Below are 7,022 nucleotides of genomic sequence, written 5' to 3'. Positions count from 1 at the left end.
TCTCCTGCGTTGATCATGAAGCTGCAGAATGGTCATCTTAACAAAGACTAACAGTGTATTTCTTCAGTGGGGACTATTTTTGGCTCAGTACATGACCTCAGGCTGTCAGCTTAAACATGTACAATAAAGGATTACATAATGTTTATACAGGCATACATCAGTCACAGAATGTACAGACTTTTTGAAATAGTTAAGAAATGGCAGGCAGGCAGACAGACAGACAGACATGCTGAGCCAGCCGGCCAAGCAGAGATAATGTGAGCGTCTCCATAGAAATCCTTTTGTCAATGATCACTTATTACTGTTCCTCCCCAGAGAAATTAACCAGAGTCATTACACAGTGCTCAGACACAGAGAGAGGGAGAAGGAGAGAATTCATGTTGATTATCAGGAGCAAATCATTCTTACTCCGTGACTCCATTATGTCTCTGTCATGTGACCTCTTGGGATATCTACAGAGTCACTTACACTGACAGACACAGGAGGGGGAAGGGGAGAATAGCATTTTTTGCTATTTCTTGCGAGCGAATTAAGGATCCTTTCATAGTGAACAGGAATTATTAAATATAAGTGCTTCATCTGGAGTGTGGGTTCATTCACTTCACTGAATCTAAAGCTGAAGAGCCTTGAAGCAGATACGAGGTTATGAATGAAGCTTCTGACCTGCCTTATTTTTTTCATGAATGAGTGATGACTGACAAAATTTCACTTTTTCATCATAGTAATAATATCATGTACTGTGAGACTTTGTATCATTTGGGACGATGCTATGATTAACTTATCATATTTGTAATACTCTGTGTGGGCTGAATATATAGTTTAAATGTCAGCATGGTTTTCTCTCCCGGTGACACAATCGTTTGCCCCCAAACGCCCTCAAGTACATATAAGTATGAATGTCCCATGTGTTTATGCCTCTAGGTGGCAGTATTATCACAACCACAGTAGGCCAAAGGTCCAGATTCAGCCTGCTCTGTGTTGTTCCCCACTGAGGGGAAGAGAGCAGCTTTCACTGGAGAGCTTTAGACCCAGTTGCAGTCCAGCCCCTACACCCTTTCCCTGTCATTCAAAACCAGTTCACCCCAAGAGGCAGTGGTTTAGAAAGCTCTCGAACACGGAGTCTGCATTGATGCAACCTTATGTATGGTGGAGAACCTCTTCTGTGGATGGAGGTGATGCCATGTTGCCCCGTGTGGTTATTTCCTAATAAGTAATAAGTTGTCTAATTTCACACTGAAATTTGATCAACAATTTGCCTGCACACATGACAGAGTAAGAGGTTACATGGTAAATAATCAAACCTGCCATTAACAAAATGGTGATTAGCTTTGACTTGATTGTCTCTGTTGTGCAATTTCAGGGACTGTGGGGAAAATCAAGGACCAAATCAGTGTAAGCAAATGTTATTTTTTAATTCAATTAATAGTTTTTCCCTTCACAAGTTTACATTGATATTAGAATCTTAAATAAGTGATACTGAGGGAAGTAGGGACATATTTCTGTTGCTTCATCCTAGAACAGAATTGTTACCACAGAGAAATGAAAACTATGACTTATTATATGAGTTGATTGGACAACATACTGACAAATGTCTCTGTTTCAAATGGAAAAGGTGAAAGCTTGCCACAGTCTTTGCACCTCCCCTTAACTAATTAAAGACTTTTGTAACCAAGAATTCCAACCATAATAGGAAGATCTCTCACATAATATCAATTTAAACACTGGTGTGTCACATTTAAAACACTACCATCAACATGCTTTTTCTGCTTTTTTTAGTTTACAAAGTTTTGGGGGGATTTGGTAGAGATGTTGCTCGGTTTACTTGTCTTCACCAACGAACCTACAAACGAAATGATGAGTCATCAGTCACTCAATTATGCTTTGGTGCCCGACTGTGGTTTCAGCTGCACTGAAGTCAGTGTGAGATACATGGAGAAACACACTAAAACATATCTACATCATATGACTTCTGAGGAAGAAATGCCTTCAGAAAATGAAAGGACACACTTTAAAGTGGAGGTTATGACTGATTTTTGTTTTTTTTTGTTTTTGCCAAATGACTGAAAGGGCTGATAATATTGTGACGTGGCAGGTCAAACCAAATTGGTCTGATGAGACTGCAATTCCACTGTCAACAAAGTCGGCCTCCTCTCTCTCCTCCCTTTCATTTTCTGGGGGCATTTTTTTCACCAGACGTCAGATGTGCATGTTGGGTTTTGGTGGGTCGGTACTGCTGACACCACAGTATAGCCAAAGCAAGATTCACTGAGGCAATGTCTTTTTTAGGTTCCTTGGTCCTCTCCCTCTTGCTCTCACCTAGGTTTTCCATGCTGTTCCTTTCATGTTAGATTGCTAATCTAATTAAAAAGAACAATTGATACAGTATTGTTTTGATTTTTAAATCATTAATTTATTTACTCATTAATTTTTACCCTACCTGTTCTTTGCAGTGTATACAGGCTAATGTTAACCCTGCCCTATGGATTAATCCCTAGCATAACTGTGCAATAATTACAGGGCTAATGCAATCTCCAGTCTTACTGTATGTCCACTGATTTACAAAAATTCAAAACTTGTTTGGGAGTATGCACCACTTAAGCATAAATTCTGTGTCCCTGTGGGTCCCCATGTTTGAAAGCTTTAAGGACCTTTATTGTTTCAGGGCTGTGTTTATAGAGAGTGGGTTTAATTCCCTAATCATGCATGTGTTGCACTCAATTCAAAAAAGATTGCACAGAGAGTTGGGGGAAGGGGTGGTGAACAGGGGCCTTATAGCTAATTTTGTCCCGGGGCCCTCAAACAACTTAATTTGACCATTAATGTGTCGTCTCGTAAAATTATTTCAGAAAGGTAAGCACTACCAGCTGAGATTTGACTTCTTTGGAGTTTTTCAGGCCAATCGCAACTGCTGACTTGTTATCAAAATAAAAAGTTGGACATTAAGGTTTTTGTTAACATTTGGATATTATGCAAAGGTTGTTTTTGGTGAAAAAAAATTGGGTATTTTTGACTGGAAGTTGGATAATCTCTAGGCCTGTTTGACTAAAGCAGGCATTTTTAAGTGAAACTCTTGCCAAAATGCAACCTTGGCTTTTTTTTGTGAATGTATACAAGTCAAACCTTTGTGTTAAAGCATAATTATGTTGAAAGAGGCAGTTTTAAGATTGACCGTATTTTCATTTTCGGGTCAAACTCATTTTCAATGGAAATGCATGGGGCACTTTTACGCTAGCATTAAAACCCCTATTTTTAAAGCACTAAGACAGCTCGACACAACATGAATCTTTGCTCGTAGTATCACCAGGGTCTCTACACATCGCTCAACTGAACCACATACACTCTACCCAGATGTGTCAATCCCCGAGTACGTCTGGGCTGCCATGACTACGACTAGAGGAAAGAAGCTACTGCTAACGTGAGTTGTTCAAAAACGTTATTTTTAGTAAACTCTATGTACACAAACAATGTTCTCAATGCTGTGTGCATGTGTAGAGACCCTGGTGATACTAAGAGCAAAGTTTCATGTTGTGTCAAGCCTTTTGGTGTTTTCAAAATAGCGATTTTGATGCAAGCGATTTTGATGCCCCATGCACTCCCATTGAAAATGAGTTTGAGCCAAAAACAAAACAAAAAAAACAAAACAGGAATAAATCATGTTTTGATTTTGTGAACTTTAAAGATTGACTAAGTGCTTTTGTGCCTAAACCTAACCAGAGCATGAGCCGGTTTATAAAGTAGGTTGAAATGACCCTAATGAAACAAATAAATATAACAAATAAATTGCAATCAAAGCCTATTAAAACGGTAACAATTTGATTTGGGCAAATGGTCTGAAATGCATTTGACATCAGAGGAAGACAAAATGTATTGACTTTATTTAATTTTTGGTATTTTTTTTGGCATCAGTAGCCTATTTATTTTTTTTTATCTTTACGCAAGTGTTGAGCAGCTGCATTTCATTTTTTTATTCCAAAGATGGCGCTAATACGTATTCTCCACTGATTCCTTACCACTCGTTGAAAAAAAAAAAAAAAAAAAAAAAAACAGAAGGAGAAAAGTTTGAATGTTGCAGAGATGGTTGGCGGCCGGAGGCAACAGAAGGGAGAAAGGTTGACCTACGCAGCAGCAGTCAGGACTTAATGTAAGTTTTGAATGTTAATATTTATTCACTTTTACTTATTTAATGCCATGGACTGTAATAAAGTAAGTTTACAGCAGAGGCAGAACTCAGCTAGAAACCATGGTGCTGACTAGCTAACCAATTACAATGAATGTAATGGTTAGCTGCTAGAACTAGCGAGCTAACATTGGCTAACCTAGGTTACAACCTGATCTTTTGAAGTATCCAAGCTCACATACAATATATATTGATATGTGATGAATGTATTTCCCATCCTTGCATCTCTCTGTTCCAGTGTCAAGAAGTTAAGACAGAGTTAAGGAAGATAACTGCAGATGTGATAAAGATGCCAGGTAACCCAATGAATTAATCCTTCTATCAACCACTCCTTCCCCCTCTTTAAATACCAGTAACTTATTTTTTTTCCTCAGACAGTGTTTTAGTGTGGTGTGTTTAATGTTTAAAGAGTTTTTTGCCTTTTAGGTCACTGGTTCCAGAATGATCTGGACATGTAAGTTGTGCGCAGCTTCTTTCACCTCCAGAATTCAGTTTTTAGACACTACAGGCTGCAGCACAGCCACTATTTCAGAATAAGCCCTCTTCAGTGTCTTTATACTGATTGCATTTGTACATTTCCCCCTCATTAGAAAGATGATGGAGGCCATATATTCTGGACGCGAACGGACCCTAGTGATGTCCTGCCCAGCAGTCAACAAGCTCACGGACCTCTGGCCTGCTCTCAAAATCGAATCGGAGGTAATATGGCTCAGCTCTCTCTTTTAAAGTCAATATTGTGATTCTTACTCATTTGGCCGCTATGTTCTGCTTCATAAATGTGTGATAGATTCTTCAAATTGAACTATTTTTATGTGTTGTTGCTGTATTATCCTGCTGTTCAATGTTCAATGTAGCATATGCAGAGTTCCAGCAGATTACAAATCAGAACCTGCCCAACACATTCTGTGCTGAGCTTGACTGCCATCTTCCTCGACCGATGGCCTTATTCTGACAGAAGGCATTACAAACTGGGAAGACAGCAGGTTCTCAGGCTGAAATTTTAAAAATCCACAATGAACAGGTAAATAGATTATCACACATTTCATAGGTTGATCCAGTGCAACACTGAACAGGTTCAATGATTCAAATGAGCTTTATGAATTTTGCAATTAAGTATTGGATTTCAATGGGACTTGGTTAAAGAAAGACACATGATATGTCATCTGTTCTGTTCCATGTGTTAGTTTGTGATTAATATCTCTTTTTCATTCATTCATTGAGGATGAGTCTGATGAACCAGTGCTTGATGGTGTTGCAGTGGGCCTTCTTACTGTCATCAGTGAACACATTTGGAAAAATAGAATCAGAGAATTTTGAGTTTTTCTTCTTAAAAAGTTTGCAAATAATCAGTTAATCTACTTCTTGCATCCCTGTAATTTAGTTTTTGTTCTATTTATTTTAATTTATAAATGTTTATTATGTATTTTTCTATTCAAGTTTAAAATTGCAGTGTGCTAAAAGGGAGTGGACAAGAAAATACTGTTCAGTAGCAGATGTTCATGACTTTGAGATACATAAAGTTTGTTAAACTCAGTGTAATTGAGGTTATCAGTTGCCTCAAATTTTTTAAGTTTTGAGTCACAAGTTTTTAAGTAAACAAACTCAACATATGTGACTAACGTGTACTTAAAACAATGACAACACAAACTAATAAACATTGAGTTTGGTTAATATAAAATGGTGTGGTTGTGTACTTACTTTCTAAAGTTCTGTGAACGTATTCCAGTGGTTTGAAAACTGTAAACTTTAAGTCATATTAACTGCAAATATTTGAGTTGAGCTAAATGAGCATTTTAATTTAACTGTTATCAAAATGTAACAAGTCATCCAACCTTTGTTGGAAAAAAGTTCTGGAAATTTTTGAAATTGTGGCAATTGATTGCCTCAATTTTTTTGAGTTCTGGTAACTTATTCGGGTTTACAGTGTACACTATCACAACATCCAAGATAAAATGACCAATTTAGATTTTTGCCAAGCACATTCCATTTTCCTGTAGGAATGCTTGAGATCTTGGGTTTGATCAGTAAACCATTGAGAAGATTTCTTTGGTTGCCTTGTCTTGGTGCCACAGAATCGAGGAGAGAAACAAGTACAGTGGAACCCCGACTTACGAAATGAATTTGTTCCAGAGGGTCTTTCGTAAGTCAAAATTTTCGTAAGTCGAAGCACCTTTTTCCCTATAAATAGCCTAATTCGTTCCAAGCCCCCTACCAGTCGTGTATTTCTTCTACAAATATGAATTAATATTTGAAAAAAAACACTAAGGATATTCCAAAATACAATCTGAAATGAAGAAAATAATTTATAAATGAAAAATGTATTAATAAATATCAATAAAATAAATTATGTATGTACCTTTTGAGTGAGGCGATGCTGGCTGAAGACGAAGTTCTTGGTGGTGGAGGTGGCGGAGGCTGAAGAAAGCATACGTATGCATGCATACATATGTACGTGTACATGTACAAAACATTATGGATGAATTTTCCTGTATTTGTGGGATTTCGTTACGCGGGCATTTTGCCGTACCATGGGCAGAAATATTGCTGTTAAGTGCCTTCGTAACTTTTTTTGTTAAATCGGGTCTTCGTAAGCCGGGGTTCCACTGTACTGAGTATATTGGCAAAAAAGACAGCAGAAGGCTGCTAATGTCATATTTCTCTTTGTCACTTTCTTATTTCTTATGTTTTTCTTCTCAACATACAAAACACATATGGTTGAAGAAACAGATTTGATTTATTAACATTCATTTTCAACTTTTAATTATTTCTCCTGACAATATCTGCATGAAATCGGTGCTATGCTAAGATCATGTTTATTGTAAGTAAACAATGGTTGACATATAGC

General features: G+C 37.4%; 1 long non-coding RNA gene across 1 annotated transcript; it reads left to right on the top strand.

The window, feature by feature from the left end:
* Positions 1–4,058: 4,058 nt before the first annotated feature.
* On the top strand, positions 4,059–5,701 carry LOC119025580. The gene is made up of 4 exons (XR_005076851.1): positions 4,059–4,141; positions 4,416–4,473; positions 4,604–4,631; positions 4,768–5,701. It is a non-coding gene; the product is annotated as an uncharacterized LOC119025580 (long non-coding RNA).
* The last annotated feature ends 1,321 nt before the right edge of the window (positions 5,702–7,022 follow it).

The sequence above is a fragment of the Acanthopagrus latus genome, chromosome 1, assembly GCF_904848185.1.
Source record: "Acanthopagrus latus isolate v.2019 chromosome 1, fAcaLat1.1, whole genome shotgun sequence".
Classification (NCBI taxonomy): Eukaryota; Metazoa; Chordata; class Actinopteri; order Spariformes; family Sparidae; genus Acanthopagrus; species Acanthopagrus latus.
Note: the sequence above shows the minus strand (reverse complement) of the source record. Positions and strands in the feature narration are given on the sequence as shown.